A 26,781-nucleotide genomic window follows, 5' to 3' on the forward strand; every position below is an offset into this window, starting at 1 on the left:
GTTTCGTTTTTATTTCCATGTTTTGTCTGGTCTGCATCAGTTAACTGAAACTCTGAAGTTGGCTCTTTCTTGTGGGCTTTGCGATTTCTTCTTAACACTGCTCCTTCTTCTGTTTGGACCATGTATGATCTGGGTTGTACTTCTCCAAGTACTGTAGTTTTCTTAATTCCTTCCACTGCCATTTGTAATGAAATACGAATCCTCTTTTCTTCATCTAATTCATTCATCAACTGTGTAATCTCATTTTTATGCTGAGACTTCATCATTTCAATGAAACTTCTCAATTCCTTCACTTGTGCTTTCACTTCTTCAATTGGATCCTTATTCGAGTCACTCTTTGGCTTCAGATCAGTATTATACTGTACCAGGAGGTTTGGTAACGAAGGGATGGGTCTGGGATCTTTCTTTATGACTTCTTTTACTTTTGCCACATTAGTATCAAATTCTGTCCTCTCTTGCTCTTTCATCAAGTCACTGTATTCTGACTCTGTCACTGTCCAGGACTAATCGTCTTTTCACCAAATTCAGTCTCTTACAGTATATAAACCCAATACTGACAGTACATTCCTTGGCACGACTACAAATGAAAGCATGTGCACAGTATTTTTGTGTGATTCTTTTGCCACACGTGTTCCTTTAACTGGAATGTCCGCACTTAAATACCCAGTCACTTTTATATTTTTCTGATGTAACTTTGGTCTTAGTTTTAATGCATTAAACTCAGATACTACAAGAACATTTACTTGTGCTCCAGTATCTACTTTAAACAGAATCATGTTCTGATTTACTTGCAACAGAATAGTCCAGTCATTCTTGCTTTACTTGTTTTCACAAAACACATCTATATAAAACCCCTCACGTTCATTTTCAAGCATTCCATTTACTTGTTTTATACGCTTTCTACTTCTGCAACAGCATGAAAAATGATTACTCTTTCCACAGTGATTGAACATTTTCCCGAACGCTGGACACTTATTAGGTCGGTGGTCCTGCTCACAGCGATCACAAAGATTTTTTTTTCTTTCAGATGACGTCTTGCTCTCTGTCGGTTTCATTGTCATTTTATTATTTTTTCTAATATGTTCACCGGTATTCGCAGCATGTATGCTGCAGTTCTCAATTTAAAAAAAAATGCTCTTTAGCCTGTGACTTTACAGTTCCCGAAGGTTTGCAGAGAATCAAAGTTTTTTTCCAAATTTGCGTTAGGTTCTCTTAAGAGTCTTTCTCTCAAAGCATTATCCACAATGCCGCTAACAATTCTGTCTTTAATGAGAGAGTCCGTCAGCTCTGCAAACTTGCATGTTTTATTGCAGTTTCTCAACTCGGTAACAAATTGATGAATCATTTGACCAGTTTTCTGCTTATGTGTAAAGAATTTATATCTTTCATATGTCATGTTATACTTCGGTATACAAAATGCTTCAAACTTGTCCATTATGGCTTTTAGATTCAAATTATCTCCATTTTCAAAAGTAAAATGGCTATATACCTCAATTGCGTCATCCCCCATTACATGGAGTAGAATGACAGCTTTAATTTTTTTTCCATTTTATTTTCTGCTCCGATTGCCAATAAATAAATTTTGAAAAGCTGTTTGAATTTTCTCCACTTTTCAGCTACGTTCCCAGTCAGCTGAATTGCGTTCAGAGGATGCAACCCTTGCAGTTTTAAAGCTTTTAGCAAACCCTGAAAAGGTTTGCACTCTTTTTATACTGATTATCTTCACTTCTCCCGTGTTTAGCGAAGGTATTATACTTCCAGACCGACTTCTGACACCATGTTCTGTTCTTTATATGTACTGTGGGTTATTCATAAAGAAGCATATTCTGGAAGAAAATAACTTTTATTTAATAGCAAACAGCACCCACGTTCAACACTGCCACGCTTCCAGATCATTCTTTCATTTCTGCGCATGCTCCAAACTCTGTTCAATCACGTTCTTACACGTAACACGTGATATCACCACAGAGGCATAATTTGTGGAACTGCGAAATAAGAAAGGAATGACCACGGTAATCGGGCTATATTACAGACCACTCAGCAGACCAGGGGGTTTAGAGGAACAAATGTGTAAAGAGATCGCAAACTGTTGCAAAAAACAGATGATTGACATAGTAAGTGATTTTAACTTTCCACATATTGACTGTGGACTCGCATACAAACAAATGACCATATGGGATGGAGTTTCTCAAATGTGTTCAAGAAAGTTTCCTTAATCAGTACATAAAAGTCCCAAGGAGAGATTGCTCGATACTGCATCTGCATTTGGATAATGAAACAGGGCAAGAGACAGAAGTTTGTGTTGCGAGAACACTTTGCATCTAGTGATCACAGTGGCTTCAGTTTCAAGTAAATATGTAAAAAGATAGGTCTCGTCCCTAGGTTGAGATTCTAAATTGGAGAAAGGCTAATTTTGATGGTATCAGAATCGATCTGGCAAGTGTGCATTGGGACACTCTCTGTTCTGGCAAAGGTGTACTTAATAAGTGGGAGGACATCAACAGTGAAATTTTGAGCGTACAATGCTTGTGTTGGAATGGTAAGTTATATTGAAATAGATCATAGAACATAGAAATCCGCAGCATATTACAGGCCCGTTGACCCACGATTTAATTTGCTCTAGAAATTGCCTAGAATTACCCTACCTCATTTCCCTCTATTTTTCTAAGCTCCATGTACCTCTCTAAGACTCCCTTGCAAAACCCTATTGTATCTGCCTCTACCGCTGTTGTTAGCAGTACATTCCAAGTATCCACCACACTCTCTGTAAAAAAAAAAATACCCCTGACATCCCCTCAGTACCTATTTCCAAGCACCTTAAAACTATGTCCCCTCATGTCAGCCATTTCAGCCCTGGGAAAAAGCGTCTGGCTATCCACACAATCAATGTCTCTCATCATATTACACACCTCTATCAGGTCACCTCTTATCCTCTGTCACTCCAAGGAGAAAAGGCCAAATTCACTCACTTATTATCAGAAAGCACACTCTCCAATCCAGGCAACATCCTTGTCAATCTCCTTTGCAGTCTTTCTATAATGTTTACTGTTATAGATGCTGCTTGGCTTTCTGATTTCCTCCAGTATTTCGTGTATGTTGCTTCAAACCTCTATTTTACTGCCCTATCTACCTGTGACACCAATGCTGTATTTGGACTGCAAAACTTATAATTCTGAAATTAATGATTTTGCGCTTCTGAGATAAATTCCAACTGCCCCTCTTTTCCCAAAATCCCAAGTGATCTGGATCTTGCTGTAATCTCAGACAACCTTCTGCCCCATCTGCTGTACCACCAACATTGTTATCTTACACAAGTTGACTAAACAGGGAACTAATATTCTCATGTAAGTCATTAACATGAACTACAAAATGCAGGAGATCTGTTAATCGCCTGTAGTTTCCACTCTCAAAATAGAAAAACAAACCACCATTGCCACCCTCTCACGCGTGTCACAAGCTGAAGTAAATTCATTTGGCTCGTTCAAACAGGAATTCTTGCGATTCCCCGACAACTTCCTTCTCCAATGTAATAAACATGTTTTCCTCTTTCAGTGGGAAATAGCTGGTGTTTTTTCCAACTTGTATTACAGCACCAAGGATGTGAAGGATCTGGTGTCTGCCTATCGAAGTGAAGGAGAGACGGGTCTTCACTTGACCATCGAGAGAAAATCCAAGCAGTTCGAAAATTTACAGATCCGGATTTCGATGATGGGTGAGTCAGGGCAAATCGGCCCTGATCAATGCCCTGCTTGGGTTGCATTAGAATGAGAAAGGGGCTGCCCAACCTGCGGTAAAGAGACCATCCTGGAATTAACACCTGACACCCACCCCACACTTCCTAACATTCAGTACTATGATTTCCCCGGGTTGAACACACCAATGTCTCCGGGGAAAAAGTTCATGAAGAAAACCAACTTTTCCCAGTATGATTTGGGTATCATTGTGACCGCTGTTCATTTCACGGAGAATGACAAGTTATTAGCTGTGGCTCTGAAGAAGATGGGCAAACTTTTCTACCTGTTGCGCTCTAATATTGACGAGACTGTCAGGGCAGAAAGCCATAAGAAGGATTATAACCATGAGGATATGTTCCGGACCGTGAGGGAATATTTCATCCCCTCACTAGAGTCAGCAGAGGTACAAACTACTTCCGTTTTCCTTTATTCCGTCTTTAACCTTGACTTGTTTGATTTTCCTGAATTTAGGGAGGTTGTGGTATCCATTCTGTTGGAGACACAGAAGAATCTATTCATCACATTACCCCCCAACACATCTGAACCTGCTATAGAGATGTAGGGTTCTCAGTACCAGTAACACTGGTGTTAACTGTTCAGGCTAACAAAATTACTTCTCTGTATCTTGTTACATACCCCGTATCTGGGTTAACAGACCAGCAGAAATCGACTGATACTTTGGAGTCTGGTGGTACTGTAGCTAAAGTCGTTTATTAGTAAACTAAACAATACAGTATCAAAAATGTCAATATACATATAAAACAGGTTAGCAATAATAAAAACAGAAGTGTAGAAATAAGAATCAACAGTAAAAACAAGCTCTATCAAAGTCTAGGGGTAAATGAATTATCATAAGAGAATATAGAGTTCAGTTCAGTTCGTGCTAAGGTAGTTGTTGTTGTGTTGCAATGTTGGAGAGAGAAAGAGAGAGAGAGAGAGAGAGAGAGAGAGAGAGAGAGAGAGAGAGAGAGAGAGAGAGAGAGAGAGAGAGAGAGAGAGAGAGAGAGAGAGAGAGAGAGAGAGAGAGAGCAAGCGATGAGCAGCTGCAGCAGGCAAACCTTTTGTCGTCTTCTTGTTCTTTTGTACCTTTGGGGTCACCGATTATGACCCTTCTGTTCTAGGCTAGACCGTTCTTCAGTGATGGACTCATCACCCAGGCAAGGGCGGACACACACACAAGTCCCCAATGGTCTGCCTTCATCCATCGTGCTCCAGACCGATTCTCCTCAACCGATCCTCCAGGCCCCCACCTTCCTGTGAGTGCACAACACTCTTTCAGTGTCCACTGGTGTGTCTGAGGGCGTCACCCCAGACCCGTCTTTTATCCCCACTGACCGGGTGTCAGCCATCCATCAACCCCACATGTCCACGTCAATCAAACTAGTCCATTCCCTGCTGTCTCAGCAAGAATGTTAACGAACAAAGAAGTGTCCTTGCAGCAAAAGATTGTTTACCTTTCCATCTGTGAAGAAGCCGTAATACTAAATCATTCGTCTCTCTCTCTCTCTTATCTGTAGCAGGTACCTCTCCCTCTGTTCTTCATCTCTCTCTCTCTCTCTCTCTCTCTCTCTCTCATTACCAGCATAGTTCCCGGGGGGGGGGGGGTGGTGGTGTCAGCCCTGGACCCCATTTCCATCTGGTTTGTTCAGCACACATAACACCCCCACCCTTCAAAGGATTTTAACCGGGTGAAAATTAATTAGTAAGGCACATTACAGAATTTAATATAGTACAGAAATGGTCATTAACTACCAGAGTAACACAGATATGCTTTCAAATTAACACCTGGATAAACAATCAGCAATTACATTTTCAGTTCCCTTTACATGTTGTATTTTAATATCAAATTCTTGTAACAACAGACTCCAACTTAATAACCGCCTATTCTTATTGTTCATGTTAGTCAAAAATACCAAGGGGTTGTGATCAGTATAAACTATCAATGGTTTCTGTGCCGAACAAATGTAGATCTCAAAATGCTGTAACGCCAGGATAAGTGCCAGTAATTCTTTTTCTACAGTGAAGTAATTTCTCTGGTGCACATTGAACTTCCTAGAGAAATACACCACTGGGTGTTCAATTTCATCCTCAGCTCTCTGCAGTAGGACTGCCCCTGCAGCCTCGTCACTTGCGTCGGTTGCCAAGGAGAAGGGTTTCGAAAAATCAGGTGCTTTTAACACAAGGTGGTAATACAGTATGGTTTTCAGCCTCTCAAAAGCTTCTTGGCAAGGATTACGCCACACAAACTTTTCATCCTTCTGTAAGAGCTTTGTAAGCGGGAGGGCAATATCCGCAAAGTTCTTACAAAACTTTCGATAGTACCCCACCATTCCCAAAAACATTCCCAGTGCCCTCTTATTTGTTGGGACAGGGACTTCAGAAATAGCCTGTACTTTCGCCTGCACAGGAGCTAGTTGCCCCTGTCCTACCACATACCCCTGGTACGTGACCATGGCATGGCCGAACTCACTTTTGGCGAGGTTCACTGTGAGATTGGCTGCAGACAGAGTCTCTGCCTCCTTCTCACCCAAGTACGTCCTCATACCCTCAGGGACGCAACTTTTAAACTGCTCCATAAGCATCAGCTTTTGCAGTCTATCAAAATCTCCATTGACCCCTTTTGAGGCACACCAACGATCCCAATACATTTACATCTCAAGGGCAAACTCTAAATACGTGCGGTCCCACGGCCTCCTCAAATTCTGGAACTTCTGCCGGTACGCCTCAGAAACCAATTCATAACACCTCAGTACAGCCTTTTTTACTTCAACATAATCTTTAGCCTCATCCATAGACAATGCCAAATAGGCTGGCTGAGCCTTCCTCTTAAGTACACACTGTAAGAGAACAGCCCACTTCTCCTTAGGCCAGTCCTGATGCATAACAACTTTTTTCAAAATGGAGGAAGTATCTATCGACATCCATTTCCTCGAATGGGGGTACCAACTTCGCCTCCTGACCAATCTTGAACCCCTTGTTTGGGTCACCCAGGCAAGGGAGGACACACACACAAATCCCCATCGGTCTGTCTTCATCCACCGTGCTCCAGACCGATTCTTCTGAACCGATCCTCCAGGCCCCCACCTTCCTGTGAGTGCACAACACTCTTTCAGTGTCCACTGGTGTGTCTGAGGGTGTCTCCCCAGACCCGCCTTTTATCCCCACTGACGGGGTGTCAGCCATCCATCAACCCCACATGTACACGTCCATCAAACTAGTCCACTCCCTGCTGTCTCAGCAAGAATGTTAACGAGCAAAGAAGTGTCCTTGCAGCAAAAGATTGTTTACATTTCAATCAGTGAAGAAGCCGTAATACTAAATCATCCATCTCTCTCTCTCTCTCTTATCTGTAGCAGGTGCTTCTCCTTCTGTTCTTCATCTCTCTCTCTCATTAGCAGCATAGTTCCCGGGGGGTGTCAGCCCTGGACCACATTTCCATCTGGTTTGTTCAGCACACGTAACAATCCTATAATGAAATGTCTTCTCTGTAATGCTGTAATGGGATCCTGTGTCTCATATGTTTGTGTTATGGGTATTGATAAGGGGAAAACTAACTAATGCAGAATTGCTATGCTATCTTTTCTGTGTAAACTGAGCTGGTGTTTGCAGTCTTTTTCGGGAGGAAAGCGAAGAGGACGGATGTGTGTGGAGCGGGCAGCGGTTCCAGAGCAACGGATAATGGACGTCGGCGGTTTCGCCGGTGGCTGAAGGCTTGGAAGGTCTTTGAGGAAAGGAAACGGAGGCGTGAACTCCATTGTATTAAAATATGTGAACAAACTGACAAACTGATTATTACTTTGGTGCCTTTAGGTTATCTGTTTCTACTAACCCATCACCAAGAAATCACTATAAAGTTGCAATTATTAACTCGCTTTTGGGTATTGTCTGGTATTTGTCTTGTGAGTGTGTACTGGGAGGGGGGTGCATTACACCGTATTTGCACAGAAGTATTGCAGTACTGGCGGGGCGACGGTGGTTTACCCTAGGCGAACGGGGGTCAACTGGGGGCACGGAGGCTATGTTGCGGGGGTTACTCGTTCGGGATTGAATTTGTCACATACGGGGTAATTCGCCCCAGTTTAAACAAGGGTCACATACCTCCGTTGATACCTCTGCCCCCCCTACCCCCATCCGTATCTATTATTATAATCTCTCCCCCCAGCCCTACCTTTCTTTCTCTTTTATTTCCCATAATTCTCCACCTTCCCCGTAGCCAATTTCCCTCCAGCCTATCACTTCCTAGCTCTCTACTTTATCCCTTCCCCCACTTCTTATCCCTCCTCGACCATCCCATGTTACTTCACTCCTGATGAAGGGTTTTGGCCCGAAACGTCGTTATTACCTCCTCCCATAGATGCTGTCCGGCCTGCTGAGTTCTGCCAGCATTTTGTGTTTTTTTAAACAAGGGGAGATGGATTCTGATAAGATTGAACTCTGGTGTGAGATTGAGGATGTACCAAGTAATCATGCCTGCCTATTAGATAGATAGATAGATAGATAGATAGATAGATAGATAGATAGATAGATAGATAGATAGATAGATAGATAGATAGATAGATAGATAGATAGATAGATAGATACTTTATTCATCCCCATGGGGAAATTCAACTTTTTTTCCAATGTCCCATACACTTGTTGTAGCAAAACTAATTACATACAATACTTAACTCAGTAAAAAATATGATATGCATCTAAATCACTATCTCAAAAAGCATTAATAATAGCTTTTAAAAAGTTCTTAAGTCCTGGCGGTAGAATTGTAAAGCCTAATGGCATTGGGGAGTATTGACCTCTTCATCCTGTCTGAGGAGCATTGCATCGATAGTAACCTGTCGCTGAAACTGCTTCTCTGTCTCTGGATGGTGCTATGTAGAGGATGTTCAGAGTTATCCATAATTGACCGTAGCCTAATCAGCGCCCTTCGCTCAGCTACCGATGTTAAACTCTCCAGTACTTTGCCCACGACAGAGCCCGCCTTCCTTACCAGCTTATTAAGACGTGAGGCGTCCCTCTTCTTAATGCTTCCTCCCCAACACGCCACCACAAAGAAGAGGGCGCTCTCCACAACTGACCTATAGAACATCTTCAGCATCTCACTACAGACATTGAATGACGCCAACCTTCTTAGGAAGTACAGTCGACTCTGTGCCTTCCTGCACAAGGCATCTGTGTTGGCAGTCCAGTCTAGCTTCTCGTCTAACTGTACTCCCAGATACTTGTAGGTCTTAACCTGCTCCACATATTTTCCATTAATGATCACTGGCTCCATAAGAAGCCTAGATCTCCTAAAGTCCACCACCATCTCTTTGGTCTTGGTGATATTGAGACGCAGGTAGTTTGAGTTGCACCATATCACAAAGTCCTGTATCAGTTTCCTATACTCCTCCTCCTGTCCATTCCTGACACACCCCACTATGGCCGTGTCATCAGCGAACTTCTGCACATGGCAGGACTCCGAGTTAAGTGGGGTAGATATGCATACCTCGGACGAAGTGTTAATTCGATGTTTTATTACGGTCAGAGCTATCAGTAGGGTCGAAAATGTAGGCAGAAAGATTCGGAAAATGGGGGATTTAGGCTTTGTCTAGGCGCAGATTGGTGCTGATGTTTCTCGGTGGGAATGCTGCCGTCTATCAGAGACCTCAGTGATGCAGGGCCATGGGGCGTGCATATTGTCACAGAGGAAAGGATTGTCATGTCTGATGGGACACCAGTGGAGCTGTCAGAAGCTGGGGGCGGAGATTTTCGAGAGCGGCTCCTATCATTTTTAAAGGATGAAGGAAGGGAGTGGTCAGATTTCGAAAATTTAAACAGTTCCCCTCTTCCAGGAAGGGGGAGGGATCAGAGTTGGTATCAGCCAATAACTTCTTGTTGAACAAGATGGTGGGTCCCCGTCAGAAGTTAAGAATTTTCTTAGGCAGGTCTTCCACAATCTGCCCGAAGGGGAGGATAATTATGAGACCTGGAGAGACATGCTTCTCGGCTGCTGGGTGAGTGGCAGTGTTCTGAGGAAGAGAAGTGGCAGAGATTGGTTGACAGTTTGCGAGGGGTGGTTGCTGAGGTAATAAAAGGCGTGAAAGGCAGCAAACCCTTGGCTACCTGGCAGGCGTATCTAGAAGCATCGAAGGGGGCTTTTGGTCTGACGGGGTGCACGGTGGATCTTTTAAGGGGGCTTCAGAGCCTGCGTCAGGAGAAAGGAGAAAAGCATTCTGAGTATCTTTTCCGGGTAGTGCGAAGGCGAAACTGTTTGAGGCGACCGGGTTCATTTTGGAATCGGAGGTGAATCAGATTAGGATAGACCAGGTGGACCGGGGGGCCCAGGGGCATGATGTGATTGCTACGAGTCAACAGCAGTCCCGTAGATCGCGCCTCCCCATCCTTTGTTCAGTTGCTCAGAGAGGTGAGGGAGGAGGAAGACACATTGGAGTCAGAAGAGGTCTCCTTCAATACGGTGCAGTCTTCCGTGGTAGCCACTTGTAATGAAGTGACTGGGGCCAGCTCCAATCGGGAAATAGTGAGGGGTGTCCCTCTGCGTGAGGAGACTGGCAGAGATGGCCCCTACCTGAAGGGACGGACTGCACAGAGGCCTGCGGGAGGCCGAGGTCCCGCGAGACGGGGTGTGTGTTATAACTGTGGGGAAGAGGGGCTCTTATGTATTAAAATATGTGCACAAACTGACAAACTGATTATTCCTTTGGTGCCTTTAGGTTATCTGTTTCTACTAACCCATTACTAAGAGATCAGTATAAAGTTGCAATTATTTACTCGCTACAGAGAGAAAACGTAAGGCTTAGTAGCATTTAATCCAGATGCTGTCCGCCATGTCGGGGGTTATCCGTGTAGTTCCTATTCCGGGTTTGTCTCCTACCTGTGACCTGGCGCTCGTTATCTCCAGTATCCTGTTCATAAGGAGGAACCTTGGTCTGGATGAAGCGTATCTCAACAAACTGGTCCAGAGAGAGGGGACCAGTGTAGCGGATCTGCGGACTGGTACCGAGCACAACTGGGTGTTCGGGGAGATCACACAGGAGCAGGTAGTGCTATTGATGGATTGAAACACCACAACAGTGGTGTTGACAATCGTCGAGCCTTGCTTGACTTCATCCCCATTTTGGGCTCTATCTCTGGGGAACATCGTCCTTTCGGGTGACTCTCATGATGCTGAACAATCTGCTGGATACAATGGCGGAAACACCTAAAATTGTCATGCAAAATGCCAAGGTAGCCATTTCCTCTGAAGGCATCGGTAATTGAGGGCTGTTATCAGTGTGTCCCTCTTACTCTATCACAGTGGGATTGTCATACCATCCTGATACCTATCAGCCATATTCAATGTCTTTCTGGCACCGCATCCCCATCTGGACAAGAGATTCTGCAGATACTGGAAATCATGAGCAACACACAGCAGGAACTCAGCAGGTCAGGCAGCATCAATGGAAGGGAGAAAAAAAACAATTCCTGAGAACTCCTGTTAATCGTCACACAGCTTGAGACAAGTGTTTCCTGTTACACCTATAAGGAGGGTGTCCCTGTTGCCATCATTTCCTGGAGCTGTTTCTCCATAGTCACTGCCTGACCCAATGTACCACAACCCCACCCCTTTTGAGTTTATTTCAGATTTCCAGCATCTGCAGCATTTTATATCAGAATGCCTCACAATTTAATTTAAATTCAGTCATCCTGGGGTAGATGTATAATATCAGAAACACGAGAAATTCTGCATATGTGGAAAATCCAAAGCAACACACACACACAAAATGCTGGAGGAACTCAACACGTCAGGCAGCATCTATGGAAAAGAATAAACAGTCGACGTTTCGGGCAGTGATGCTTCATCGGAGCAGGAGGGTCTAGTGGTCCACATACCAACAAGCAGTTCCACTGACAGCAGATTGATAATGATTACATCCTTCCCGCTATTCAGTGCCGGGTCCAGTAGGGTATGGATTCGTGTCACTGTTCCCAGCTTCAATGTCGAATCGTTCAGCAAAATGAATTTAATTTCCGCAGCCCTGCTGGAATTTAAACTCAGTCTCCTGTGTTATTGAGTCCAAGTATCCTTGCAGTAGCTAAATCTGACAAGCAGTGTGCACACACCCTTCATCATAGTCCAGCTTAATGTTTGTTTTCTTCGTCTGTAATATTTCGATGTACTTTTGAATTGTGATTAAAAGATCTGACGGAAGCAAGCAACTGCCCCTCGGTCGGTGTTCATTAATTGTGAACAGCAATTAATTCCATTAACCTTCATGATCCCCAACCAGGTGATTCAGTGTATCAGGAGAGAGGGCAGGGTAACAACACAGTGGTTTTACAGCACGGCAGGTGGCAGGATTACTGGCCCGAAATACAATACATAGTCATAGAATCATAGATGCAAAGAGTAGAACAACATAAAAACAAGCTCTTTGACCCATCTAGTCCTTGCCGAAATCTTCATTCTGTCTAGCCCCATCGATCAGTACCTAGACCACAGCCAGCCATGCTCTCCCATCCATGTACATAACCAAATCTCTCTTAAATGTTGGAAGCAAATCTAAATCCATTACATCCACTGGCAGGTCTTTCCACATTGCCACCACGTCTCTCGTCAGGTACTTATTAAATATTTCACCTTTCACACTTACCGTATTACCTCGAGTAAGAGTCCCACCTAACTACAGAGGAAAAAAGGTGGCTTCCATTTACCCTAACTGTACTCCTCCTCATTTGGTACTCATTGACTCAGTGAGGGCTGGATGTTCTGAATGTTACTGCTATTGGACAGAACTTTTAATCAATAATGAGATCCCTCACTCTGCCGGATATCACAATACACAGAATGGACACTCGTGGTGGGGGAAGCTCATTTTCTGGAAGGATTCAATCGCTCTGCTGAAGGATTGAGGAACCACATCCTCTCCGATCCAATAGCTGTAAATCTGTCTAGTGTCATGCAAATCCAATCAGAATCAGGAACATCCATAAGACACGGTGGGCCATCAGTAGCAGAAATCTTACCCTGCACAACATATAAAATCAAGGTCCGAGTGTCAGTTGTTCATCATTAGAGTTGAGCCAGATCCTCACAGCACAGTGTGTCCATCACACACAATTACAATAAAAGTATTTGACCAACCTCACAAAGTTGCCAGAGAGATTATCTGTTAACCACACATCAATGAAACAGCAAGGGCACAGTCCGTGCCAATGAGATAAAAGCTCTGAATTCCAAACACAATTGTGATTGACTAATTGCAGTAACAATACTCTCGGGACAACACTTCAACGTTTCTTGGGTCAGTGTCCACAGTCCAAACTTCATCATCGATTTATCAATGACCTTCCTTACTTCAGAAGCTCAGATGTTGAACTAACCACAGACACTCATTCCCATTCACAACTCCTGGGAAACGAAGCAAGTAACAAGATGTACTCAACATCCAGACACAGGCTGCAGAACCTGGAGAAAAACACTCAGTCTCTTGCCTCTGGTCCATCATTCAGAAACATCATGACTGATTGTTAAATAATTCACCGCACTAATATCTTACCCTTGCATTTGAACTCCATCTGCCATTGCTCCACCCATATCTGCAACTGATCTATATCGTGCTGCACTCTTTGCCAGTCTTCTACACAATCCAGAACTCCACCAATCTTGGTATCATCTGCACATTGACTTGCTCACCCATTTGTATTATTATCCTGGTCATTTATATATATATATATCATAAACAACAGAGGTCCCAGCACTGATCCCTGTGGAAAACCAGTAATTACAGAACTCCAGCTCAAATAACTCCCCAGTGATCATAAGACCTTAAGACACAGGAGCAGAATTAGTCTATTTTGCCCATTGTGTCTGCACCGCCATTCCATCATGGCTGATCCTGGATTCCACTCAACCCCATTCACCTGGGCGTGTAAAGGGAGCAGAGAAGATGACTCAGAACGCAACCCTGGATGGCACCTGTGTTGAGGGGCAGAGGTGAGTGAGCCCATCCTTACCATTTATTGGCGATCCGATTAGAGTCTAGGATCCAGCTGTCGATGGTGGGGTGCAGGCCGAGTTCTCAGAGATTCCTGTCAAACCTGAAGGGAATTATTGTGTTGAATGACGAACAGTGGTCCTGGAATAGCATTCTAAAGTATGCATTCCCATTCAGGTTCAGGTTTATTGTCATAAATCATACACATGTACAGTACACAACTCAAAGAAACAAAACATACAAAACTTAGTAAATACAGCCCTACACAGCACATATTGTTGTGATCCAGCCCAAAATGTCAGAAAGTATTAGTACAAGTCCTGTGTGGTATGGCCTGAAGAATTGCAGCACTGATATACAGAGGGATCTTTGGGTCTTTACTGCAATATTGTGATTGCGTGGGTTCTTCAAATGGTAAAATTTGTTTACTGACGTTGAGGGAAATGTTGTTGTCATGACAATATGTCACTAAGCTCTCTCCCTCCTGTAAGCCAATGCATCATTATTTGACAGACACTCACTATATTAGAATGATCTGCAAACTTGTAGTTGGAGATAGAACAGAATATGGACACTCAAGTTGTAAATATCCTGTACGTACAGTCGGAGGATGAGGATGGTAACTTATGAGGCACCAGTGGTGGGAATCATGGCCAAGCTGTTGCTTCTCCTCATTACTAGTCACCGCCTGTCCACTAGGAAGTCGAGGATTCAGTCCCAGAAATTACAGATTGGTGACCTGCTTAGAATTCAAGTAATTCAGAGCTGTAGTCAGCAAACGGTAGTCTTCCAGATGTGCCTTTTTAATGTGGGATGTGACTGGCCCCTGGAAGCACTTTGTGATGGCAGATCTCAGAGCAGTTGGTGGTAGTCTTTAAGGTACATTACCTTGTTTATTTACGTCCCATGATGATAGTGAACCATAGATAGAACAGGGACCTGCTAAAAATGTCTGATAATACCCTGCCAGTTGATCTGCATTGGATCTAAGGACCATCTCTGACTGATGCTTATGCAGGCAGCAGCCTCCTGAAGAGTGACCTTATGTCCACAAGAGACTCATTGAGGTGCAGTGGAGACTGTCAGTGACACACCCATTCCTTTCTGTTTGAAACATGCAGAGATGTGTTAAAATCATTGATTAAGTGTCTACTGTTATCGGTGAAACAGCTAGGCTTCATTCTGGAGCTCATCGTAACATGCAAGTCCTGACACACAAATGGGTGGATTGTCTCTTGGCATCACTGATACTTTTTCAAAAGTTGTATCAAAATTTTATGTGCAGAACAGTTCACCTGGTTTGAATGCTGTCGTCCTAGATTCAGTCATGAGTGGATCTCCCAATGCACCCATAGATTCCAGTTCGGGAACACCTGGATTGTCTTCAGTCCTCAGCACACTTGCTGCTGAAGTCCGTGGCATTACAGACATCTTAATTTAGGCTGGCAGCACAATCTTTTCAGCATGAACCATTCTTCCGATTCTGAGCTCATCTAGCTCCGTGAAGAAGCTCATATAATTCCTTAGACCAATATTGTGTGACTTTCTGTACTGGATCCTGACGATTTTGTTTCAGTTCTGATGCACATCCTGGCAGTCTCCTTTAGCAAGCCAATGGTAAATGGATGGAATGATGTTGCTTGCATGTTAAATAATGTCTTTGCCATGCTGTTTACCCATGACATTGCTTTCAACAAACTATTGTCTTGTATGTACCAATATCCTGGTCTGGAGATTTGCTGGTGCTACTTTGGATGGCTTAAACTAATTTGGCAGGGGGATGGGAATCATAGCCTAGGTCAGGGCAGCTGTGAACAGGTGACACTGTGGTTTCAGGCCTAGTCCTTGGTACAACCCGTCCATCTGCCCCTGCTCCCATCTAATCAATCAGCAAATCGAACTTGCATTGTCCCAGTTAAACAGTATTCAAAAGGATTTTGAGATCACAAGAAAAGTGACAGTGACGGCCGGTTGCTATTCGACTGTAAGCCTCCATCGACTCGGGCAGCAGCTCGGGGCGCAGCTCCTTCATTCTGTAATATATACATATATATTTGTCTGGTTGTGTTTCACTATTTGGGATGTGAGGACTGGGAGCGGGAGTCAGGCGTTGCAGCTAGGGCTGGGCCTCAAAGCCACAGTGTTGACTAATGGGTGTTGGAGGCCAGTTAACAGATGATTTCAGTGAGCTGGGGGTTCTGGGCTATATATATTCTATTTATAGATATATACATATGTAACACTCGCTTCGTCTAGCGGCTTAATCTCGTGGTTGGTAACCATCCCTCCTCCCACCCCGCCTGGCCAAACTTAAGAAACCTCGTTTGGGTGGATGCTGCATGATGTGTCCCCTGTTACAAATCAGTACCCCGAAATAATAAACAGAACACAATATGCGATTAAATTATTAAGCTTTAAAACTTTTACTTTGACTATGTGGTTAGTAGAGAAACAAAATATAAAAGAAAAAATGCTCCATCTTATTAAACAGTCTGTGCACAATTGTTGGAGCTCACTCAGTAGTCTGCCTTCGACCAGTCGATCTCCTTTGAGTGTCGCCGACCTTCGGACCCCCGCTCGGAGTCCACTCCATCTGGCGGCCTACCGAATCTCTCCATTCGCGTCTTCTCTCTTCAGCCCTCTCTCGCCCTCTCACCAAAGTCCGTGAAATCAACAGCTTCCAGAATCACCAGACAGGGCAACAGAATCCTGATTGGCTAACATGCATAATTATCTCCAGCCAGAACCCAACCATTTCTGCTACAGAGAAACCATTACCTCAACAGTTAACATTACAGAGAGACCATTACATTAGCCTTAACAGTGAAACATTACAAAGAAGCCATTACATAAATACATACATATTCTGCGTCGTCGTATTTTTACAACGTTGGGTTTATGGACTTGTATGTGTCAAGATACAGCCTTGCAGGGGGAGGTGGGCCTCGGCCTCAGGACTCTTATTACGTGATTGTGATCTTACTGTGTGACTGTTGGGTATGTGTCTTTACACCTTGACCCCATAGTAGTATTGTCCCGTTTGGCTGTATTCTTGGGTATCATACACTGTATGGTTAAAATACAATTAAACATGAATTGATTTGAATTGAATTGAATTGAATTAGGAAGGGCAAATAAAAATAACGCGTGGAAGCAGTGCAGTCATTCTTGGAGCAGCCATTGCTGTGAGTTGGTCAATGTTTGAAGTGGCTTTTGCGAGGTAAGTATCTGATAAGTTTCTATCTTTCTTCTTAATTCTTCATTCATCATCGTTTAGGGATTGGTGGTGCAGTGAGAATGGCTCCAGGGGCACTGTTTTCTACTGTGTGTGAGACGCGGGAATTCAGGGAGATATCGAGTCTCCCAGATAAACACATCTATACCAGGAGCACCAAGTTGCAGCTTCTCGGAGAATGTATTAAGGAATTGGAGCTACAACCCGAAAACCTTCGGCTCATATGGAAGAACGAGCAGGTGATAGACAGGAGCCGCTGGGACATAGTCACCCCTAAGCTGCAGGACACAGGTTAATGGGTGACTGTCAGGAGAAGGAAGGTAAATAGGCAGCCAATGCAGAGTACACCTGTGGCTATTTTAATAACTCAATAATAAGTTCAATAGATGACTTACCATGCGGTTGGGAGGGTGGGTAGGCACACAGTAACTGGCTCTCTGGATCTGAGTCTGGTGCCTGTGGCTCACAAGAGCAGAGAGGTGAAGAGGACTACAGTGGTAATAGGAAATTCCATAGTTCAAGGAACAGAGGCAAGATGTTGCGGTTGCGATAGCGACACCAAGATGGAATGTTGCCTCCCAGGTACCAGAGTCAGTCGGGGATGTCTCGGATCGGGTTCTTAGCATCCTCAAGGGGGATGGTGAGCAGCCAGAAGTCTTGCTACAATTTCGCACCAATAACGTAGGTAGAAAAGGTGTAGAGACTCTGAAGAGAGATTTTAGCGAGCTATGTAGAAAGCTGAGGAACAGGCCCACCAGGGTAGTAAACCCTCAATTGCTGCCTGTACCACGTGCCACGAGAATCATTAGAGCATGATTTGGCAGTGGACGTGTGGCTGAGGAACTGGTACAGGTGCCGGGGGTCAGAAATATGGTTCTTCTGCAGAAGGTACAACCTGTACAAAAGGAATGGATTAAACCTGAACACAAGTGGGACTAATATCCTTACGGGCAGGTTTTCTAGAATTTATTGGTGTGGGGGTGGGTGCTGTGGGAACTAGAATGAAATTGCTGAGGATGAGGTAGTTGGTTCACAAACAGAGGCAATATGTAATGACTCTCCTTGCAAAATGAGGCTGGTGATTGGGCAAAATTGCAGTCGTCATGATGAGTTGCAATGAGTGGACATAATTATAAAGAGTGAATGGAGCAACACATTTAAAATGCCGGAGGAATTTCTCCAGCACTCTATGTGGGCTGCTTGGACTTCCAGATACTGCAGATTTTTTCTTGTGAATAGAGGGCTGAACATGATATATTGAATTGTCACAGAATACCGGTTCACCCTGTACACATCAGACTTCCAATATAACTCGGAGTCCTGCCATGTGCAGAAGTTTGCTGATGACACGGCCATAGTGGGGTGCGTCAGGAATGGACAGGAGGAGGAGTATAGGAAACTGATACAGGACTTTGTGATATGGTGCAACTCAAACTACCTGCGTCTCAATATCACCAAGACCAAGGAGATGGTGGTGGACTTTAGGAGATCTAGGCCTCATATGGAGCCAGTGATCATTAATGGAGAATGTGTGAAGCAGGTTAAGACCTACAAGTATCTGGGAGTACAGTTAGACGAGAAGCTAGACTGGACTGCCAACACAGATGCCTTGTGCAGGAAGGCACAGAGTCGACTGTACTTCCTAAGAAGGTTGGCGTCATTCAATGTCTGTAGTGAGATGCTGAAGATGTTCTATAGGTCAGTTGTGGAGAGCGCCCTCTTCTTTGTGGTGGCGTGTTGGGGAGGAAGCATTAAGAAGAGGGACGCCTCACGTCTTAATAAGCTGGTAAGGAAGGCGGGCTCTGTCGTGGGCAAAGTAATGGAGAGTTTAACATCGGTAGCTGAGCGAAGGGCGCTGAGTAGGCTACGGTCAATTATGGAAAACCCTGAACATCCTCTACATAGCACCATCCAGAGACAGAGAAGCAGTTTCAGCGACAGGTTACTATCGATGCAATGCTCCTCAGACAGGATGAAGAGGTCAATACTCCCCAATGCCATTAGGCTTTACAATTCAACCGCCAGGACTTAAGAACTTTTTTAAAAGCTATTATTAATGCTTTTTGAGATAGTGATTTAGATGCATATCATATTTTTACTGAGTTAAGTATTGTATGTAATTAGTTTTGCTACAACAAGTGTATGGGACATTGGAAAAAAGGTTGAATTTCCCCATGGGGATGAATAAAGTATCTATCTATCTATCTATCTACAGAATAAGTTAGATGAACTTGTAGCACAATTACGGATTGGCGTATATGATGTTGTGGGTATCACTCAATAGTGACTTAAAGAAAAATATAGCTAAGAGCTTAATGTCCAATGATACACATTGTATCGAACGGACAGACAAGAGGCAAGAGGGGATGGTGTAAAAAACTAAATCATATAATAAGAAAGAGCTGACAAATATTCAAAATGAGTTGAGTCACTGTGGGTAGAGCCAAGGAACTGCAAGCAGAAAAATACCCTGATGCGAGTTCTATACAAATCGCAAACAGTAGTAAGGATCTGGTCTACAAATTACAATGGGAAATAGGGAATGCATGCTAGATGCACAGTGTTATGATAGTAAGACGGGTAGGTTAGGAAAATCAGGTTGGTGCTGGATCTCAAAAGGGTGAATTTGTAGAATGTCTACAAGATTATGTTTCATAGCACCTCATGGTTGAGACCAATAGGGAGTCCCCTATTTTTGATTGGGTGTTAAAGATTTTGGCACGGACTAGATAGGCTGAAGAGCCCGCTTTTATACTGTGCTGCTCTTTGCATGTATGACTCTATGACTATGAATTATATTTCAGGTCAGTAATCCTGCCATCTGCTGTGCAGTAAAACCTTTGTGTTGTTACCCTGCCCTCTCCCCGATACACCGAGTCACCTGGTTGCACTGGAGACTGGGAATCGTGAAGGTTAATGGAATTCATCGCGGTTCACAAAGAATGAGCACTGACAGAGAGGCAGTTGCTTGCTTCTGTCAGATTTTTAAATCACAATTCAAAAGTACATCAAAATATTATAGAAGAAGAAAACAAACATTAAGCTGGACTATGATGAAGGGTGTGTGCACGCTACTTGTCAGATTTAGCTACTGCATCGATACTTGGACTAAATAACACAGGAGATTGAGTTTAAATTCCAGCAGGGCTGAGGAAATGAAATTTATTATGTTGAAAGTTTCGACATTGAAGCTGGGAACAGTGACACGAATCCATACCTTACTGGACCCAGCACTGAATAAGGGGAAGGATATAATCGTTGCCAACCTGCTGTCGCTGGAACTGGTCGTTGGTAGGTGGAACACCAGACCCTCCAGTTCTGATGAAATGTCACAGCCTGAAGCGTCAACTATTTATTCTTTTCCATAGGTGCTGCCTGATGCTGGAAATCTGAAATAAACCCAGAAGAGGTGGGTGGTTCATTGGGTCAGGCAGTGACAATGGAGAAACAGCTCCCGGAAATGATGGCAACAGGGATAGCACTCCTTATAGGGGTAACGGGATACACTTGGACTCAAGCGGCGTGAGGATTGACAGGAGTCGTGAAGAATTGTCTATTCCCCTCCATTGATGCTGCCTGACCTGCTGAGATCCTGTTGTGTGTTGCTCATGATTTCCAGTATCTGTAGAATCTCTTTTCCAGATGAGGACAGGGTGCCAGAAAGACATTGACTTTGTGTGCTAGATATCAGGATGGTGTGACAATCCCACTGTGAAAGAGGAAGAGGGGCACACTGATAACAGCCCTCAATTACCAATGCCTTCAGGGGAAGCGGCTGCCTTGGCATTTTGCAGGACAATTTTAGCTGTCTCCGCCATTGTATCAAGCGAATTCTTCAGCATCATGAGAGTCACCCCAAAGGATGATGTTGCCCCAAAGACAGAGCCCAAGATGGGGACAAAGTCAAGGAAGGGCTCGGCGATTGTCAGCGCCATGACAACTGTCCTTCTCTGCATCAGCAGCACTACCTGGTGACGTGTGATCTCCCCGAACATCCAGCCGTGCTCGCTACCTCTCTGCAGATGTGCTACACTGGTCCCCACTCTCTGGGCCAGTTTGCTGAGTGATGCTTCATCCAGACCAAGGTTCTTCCGTATGAACAGGATACCAGAGGTAATGAGCACCAGGTCACAGGCAAGAGACAAACCCGGAATGGGAACCACACCAATACCCCCCCCCCCGATATGGCGGACAGCATCTGGATGAAACTCCGCAGAACCTCACGTTTTCTTTCTATAGCAGCTTCAAGTGTGTTGAGGAGTGCTGTGATGAATAGATTCTTCTCTGTCTCTGAGAGATTGGATACCACAGCCTCCTTTAATTCAGCAAAATCAAACTGATCAAGGTCAAATGCGGAATAGAGACAAATGGTAAGATCCTCTATCCCTGCTGGATGCAGTGAGGAGACGCAATATTCCCTAAAGGTCCGGAACATATCATCCTGATTGTAATCCTTCTTACGGCTTTCTGCCCTGACAGTCTCGTCGATCTTAGAGCGCACCAGGTAGAAAGGTTTGCCCGCCTTCTTCAGTGCCACAGCTAATAACTCGTCATTCTCCGTGAACCGAACAGCCGTCACAATGATGCCCAAATCATTCTGGGAAAAGTTGGTTTCCTTCATAAATGTTTTCACTGGAAACGTTGGTGTATTCAACCCATGGAAATCATAGTACAGAACGTTGGGAAAGATGGGGTGGGTGTAAGGTGTTATTTCCATGGTGGTCTCTGTGCTGCCAGTTGGGGCTTCCCCTTGTCATTTTTATCCAACCCAAGCAGGGCATTGATCAGGGTCGATTTGCCTGACCCACATTCACCCATCACCGCAATCCGGATCTGTACATTTTCGAACTGCTTGGATTTTCTCTCGATGGCCAATTGAAAACCCTTCTGTCCTTCACTTTGATAGGCAGCCACTAGATCCTTCGCATCCTTGGTGCTGCAATACAGGTTGGATAAAACACCAGCCATTTCCCACTGAAAGAGGAAAACATGTTTATTATGTTGGAGAAGGAAGTCGTCAGGAGATCTCAAGGGATCCATTGCGAACGAGCCAAATGAATATAAAATGAGCTTGGTAGTATATGTAAGAGGATGATTGCTTTTCAAATTAGATGGGCGGCAACCACTTATGATTAAGGGGTCTCTTGATTCTTGTAATTATATTAATGATGTGCATGAGAATGTAAGTGCCATGATTAGTCAATTTGTGGAAGATAATAATGTTGTTGTTATAGCAGACAGTGGAGAAGGTTGTCTAAGATTACGACAAGATCCAGATCACTTGCGAAGTTTGGCCAAGGAGCAGCAGATGGAATTGAATGGACGTGGGCAAAGTGAGCAATTTCAGAAACGCAAGAATTGCCAGGAAAATACAATATCGACAGTTCCCTGAAAATGGTGCCACAGGTAGACAGGGAAGTGACGTAGAAATTAGAAGCAACACATACAAAATTCTGGAGCAAATTAACAAGGCAGGCAGCATATATATAAAATATGAAACAGTTGACATTTGGGCTGAGACCCTTCAAGATGAGAAGTCAGAGAAAGAATGTCGGAAGAAGGACAAGATGGTAGGTGGAAGGTGATAGTTGAAACTGGGAGACGGGGAGCGGTGTAGTAAAGAGCTTGGAATTTGATTGATGAAGGAAATTAAGGGCCAGAGAGAGGTGGTGGGTAGTTAAGTGAGGGAGGGAAATGGAATTGGGGTTAGTGAAGGGGGGGGGGGCAATTACCAGAAGTTCGAGAAATCGATGATTATGTCCTCAGGTTGGAGGCTACCCAGATGGAATATAAAGTGTTGGTTTTTTTCAATGTGAATGTGGCCTCATCACAGCAGTAGAGGCGGCCATGGACTGATATGTCAGAATGGGAATAGGAAGAAGATTTGAAATGGGCTCTTTCAATTATATTTTCAATTTCACCCATCTTTGAGGATGTAACAAAGCACAAAGATGCAGGCAGAGCAGTGGGTGTAGAGTACATAGATTTTAGTAAGGTATTTGACAAGGTTCCCCATGCGATGCTTATTCAGAAATTAAGGAGGGATGCGATCCAAGGACACCTTGCTTTGGGGATCCAGAATTGGCTTGCCCACAGGAGGCAAAGGGTGTTTGTAAATTGCTCGTATACTGCATGGAAGTTGGTGACCAGTGGTGTTCAGCACAGATCTGTTCTGGGACCACTTCTCTTTGTGATTTTTATAAGTGACCTGGATGATGAAGTAGAAGGGTGGGTTATTAAGTTTGCTGGTATCCTGAATGCCAAGTGACTGAATCGTTCTGACCAAACTCCCATGAGAGGTGTTGTTGAAGGTCTTACTAAAGCCCATTTAGACCACATCCTTCATCAACTTTCCTGGTAGCCTGTTTGAAAAGAATCTATAAGCTTTGTTAGATGAGACCTACCACGCAAAAAGGGATCTAGACTATCTCTAAAGAGTCTCTGTCTACCTAATGCCTGTCAGGAGGAGGGGAAATGCACAGCCAATGCAGAATATACCTGTGGCTGATCCCCTCAATAATAATTATATAAATTTAGATACTTTTGAAGCGGACAATCTAATGGGCGGAGCAACAGTGACCAGATCTCTTTCACTGAGTCTGATGCTATGGCTCAGAAGAGCAGAAAGATGAAGAGGAGCATCTTTACCTTCTTAATGACGTTTTAGTTGCTGTCTATTGATTTTTAAAAGCTTCCCAATCCTCTACGACTTCCCACCAGTTTTTGCTCTATTATCTGCCCTCTCTTTGGCTTTTATGTTGGGTTTGACTTATTTTGTTAGCCACAGTTGTGTCATCTTCCCTTTATTTTTTCCTCTTTGAGATATATGAAATTTCAGTCTGTCTCTGTAATTTGCTTTACTCCACTGTAATACTAATGCATCTGACTTTAGCTATTTCTGGGTGAATTTGATCATATTATGATCACTTGCCCCTGAGGGTTATTTTACCTTTGGGTCTCTAATCAATTCTGGCTCATCGCACAACACCCAATCCAGATTATCTGATCCTCTAGTGGGCTCAACCACATGCTGCTCTAAAAAGCCATCTCATAGCCACTCTGGAAATTCCCTCCCTTGTAATCCAGCCCCACCTGATTTCCCAATCCACCTGCTTATTGAAGTACACCATGGCTATTGTGACATTGCCCTTTTGACATGCATTTTCCATCTCCCATTGTAATTTGTAGACCTCATCCTTACTATTGTGTGGGGATTTGTATATAGCTTCCATCTCTTTCAATATTTTTACTGATTTTATAAATTGCATGAAAAGAAATACAAAATTCATAGGGATACAAGTAACACAAATTACATTGCATTTAAATCACAGTAATATGATCACAGTACCCCATATTCCAAACCAATCATGTAGAAAAAGAAACTGAATTGTGAAATGAAATAAAATAAGATAATACTATTTTATTAAAAAAATCTATCCCCACTACCAAAGTGAGCTGGTTGGTGAAAAGAAAGAGAACAAAAATACCTTACCCTATAACATTATAATAGTAATGGCTCAGATCCACACTTTAATAACAGTTCAAAAGTTATGAAAATAACTCAGAATGGGTTCTCGTAACATTAGAAAATCATGTTTAAAATCAGAAATCGAACAATGAATCTTCTCTAGATCAAGTCACAACATAACTTCATATAGCCATTGAACATGAGTGGGCGGGGCATCCTCCTTCCACTTGAGCAAGATCGCCCTCCTGTTCTTAAGTGACATAAAGGCCAATACCCACAAATTAGATTGGCTTCAGTTTTGTAATACTATCCTCAATAATACCAAACATGGCAGTCAAGGGATTGAAAAGTACAGAAAAAGTTTGAAATAAACCTTTCCAAAATTTTTCAAGCCTCGTACATGTCCAAAACATATGAATTAGTGTGGCCATTCCATTAGCACATCTATCACAGTAGGGGGAATTATGTGCGTAGAACGAGAGAGCTAGTCTTTAGACATCTGAACTCGATGTACCACTTTAAATTGTAATAAAGAACAATGAGCACATAATGATGAAGAATTAATCAATTTAAAAATAATCTTCCAGCTCTCTTCAGATATGAAAATCTGTAAATCCTTTTCCCAGTCTCCTTTAACTTTATCTAAAGAGGCCTTTTACAGTCCCAACAGCAGGCCATAAATGTAAGATGTTGAATCGTTGTCAAAGGGTTTCAGATTAAAAATTGTATCTATTATATTCTTATATGGACTTGTTGGAAATGTATGTAGTTGGGATCGTAAAAATTCTCTAACCTGTAAGTATAAAAAAAGTGAGAATTGGAAAGGTTAAATTTTGCTGAAAATTGCACAAAAGAAGAGAGATTCCCTCCATCAAACGAATCCTAAAATCGTTTAACACCCAATCTATCCCATTCTTTAAAAGATAAGTCAATTAAAGATTGTTTAAAAAACTATTAGAAAAGATGGGACTCGAGAGGGAGAATCTCAATAAACCAAAATGTTGTCTAACCTGTAAACAAATCCTCAAAGTATATTTGACCACCACATTGTCAGTTAGTTTATTTAAAGATAAAGGAAGCAAGGATCCAATTAAAGAAATAGTGGAAAATTTCATAACAGAATTGACTTCCAAATAAACCCACATAGGGCAATTCTCATGGTTAATGTAATATACCCAGAACGTAATATTTCGTATATTAACTGCCCAATAATATAATCCAATATTGGGTAAGGCAAAACCTCCATTCTCTTTGGTTTTTTGACGGTGAGCTTTATTTATTCGAGGTTTTTTATTCTTCCATATATATGAAGAAAGAATTGAAACCAAAGAGTCAAAAAAAGATTTAGGAATAAAAACAGGCACAGCTTGAAAAAGGTAGATAAATTTAGGTAAGATATTCATTTCAATAGAATTAATTCAGCCAATCAGTGATAAAGAGAGAGGCGACCAATTAGAAAGTGTTTTTTTAAAATAATTCATTAAAGTTAAAACATTTTCCTTAAATAAATCTTTATAATTTTTAGTAATTGTTTCTCCTAAATACGTTAATTGTTTTCTTAATATTTTAAAAGGAAGGTTAATATCAGTTGGTATTAAATTGATTGAAGGAAACAGTTCACTCTTATGTAAATTTAATTTATATCCTGAGAACTGACTAAAATTAGACAGTAAACAGAACACAAATGGTAAAAAAGTTCTAACATTAGATATAAAAAGCAATAAGTCATCAGCACAGAGTGACAGTTTATGGATAGTACCTCTCCTTGAAATACCAGTAATCTCTTTAGTCTCTCGAAAAGCAATTGCTAAAGGTTCTAATACCAAATCAAAAAGCAGAGGGCTCAAAGAACAACCTTGTCTAGTTCCACGTTGAAGTTTAAAGGGTTTAGAATTCTGAAGATTAGTAAGAACACGAGTGGAGGGAAAAAAGGTAATTTAATTCAATGAATAAAATTAGGTCCAAAATTAAATCTTTCTCGGGACGTAAAAAGATAATTCCAATCAACTCTGTCAAAGGCCTTCTCCACATCCAAAGATATCACACATTCCGATATTTCCTTAGATGGAGAATGCATAACATTTAACAAACACCGTATATTGAAATGGGAATATCGATTTTTAATAAATCCTGTCTGATCATCCGAAACTATAGAAGATATAATATTTTCAAGTCTGCAAGCCAACAACTCAGATAAAATTTTATTATCAAAATTGAGTAAAGAGATAGGGCTATATGAGGAACATTCAGTAGGATTATTATTCTTTTTGAGAATGAGCAAAATGGAAGCTTTATAAAAAGACTGCAGTAATCTTCCTACCTTGAAATAATCTGTAAGGGTAGAACGTAAGTGTGCTATAAGTATGGAGAAAA

At 42.7% G+C, this 26,781-nt stretch overlaps 1 pseudogene; it reads left to right on the plus strand.

The window, feature by feature from the left end:
* Positions 1–1,244: 1,244 nt before the first annotated feature.
* On the plus strand, positions 1,245–10,988 carry LOC140729925 (interferon-gamma-inducible GTPase 10-like; annotated as a pseudogene).
* The last annotated feature ends 15,793 nt before the right edge of the window (positions 10,989–26,781 follow it).

This window comes from Hemitrygon akajei, chromosome 7 (assembly GCF_048418815.1).
Source record: "Hemitrygon akajei chromosome 7, sHemAka1.3, whole genome shotgun sequence".
Taxonomy (NCBI): Eukaryota; Metazoa; Chordata; class Chondrichthyes; order Myliobatiformes; family Dasyatidae; genus Hemitrygon; species Hemitrygon akajei.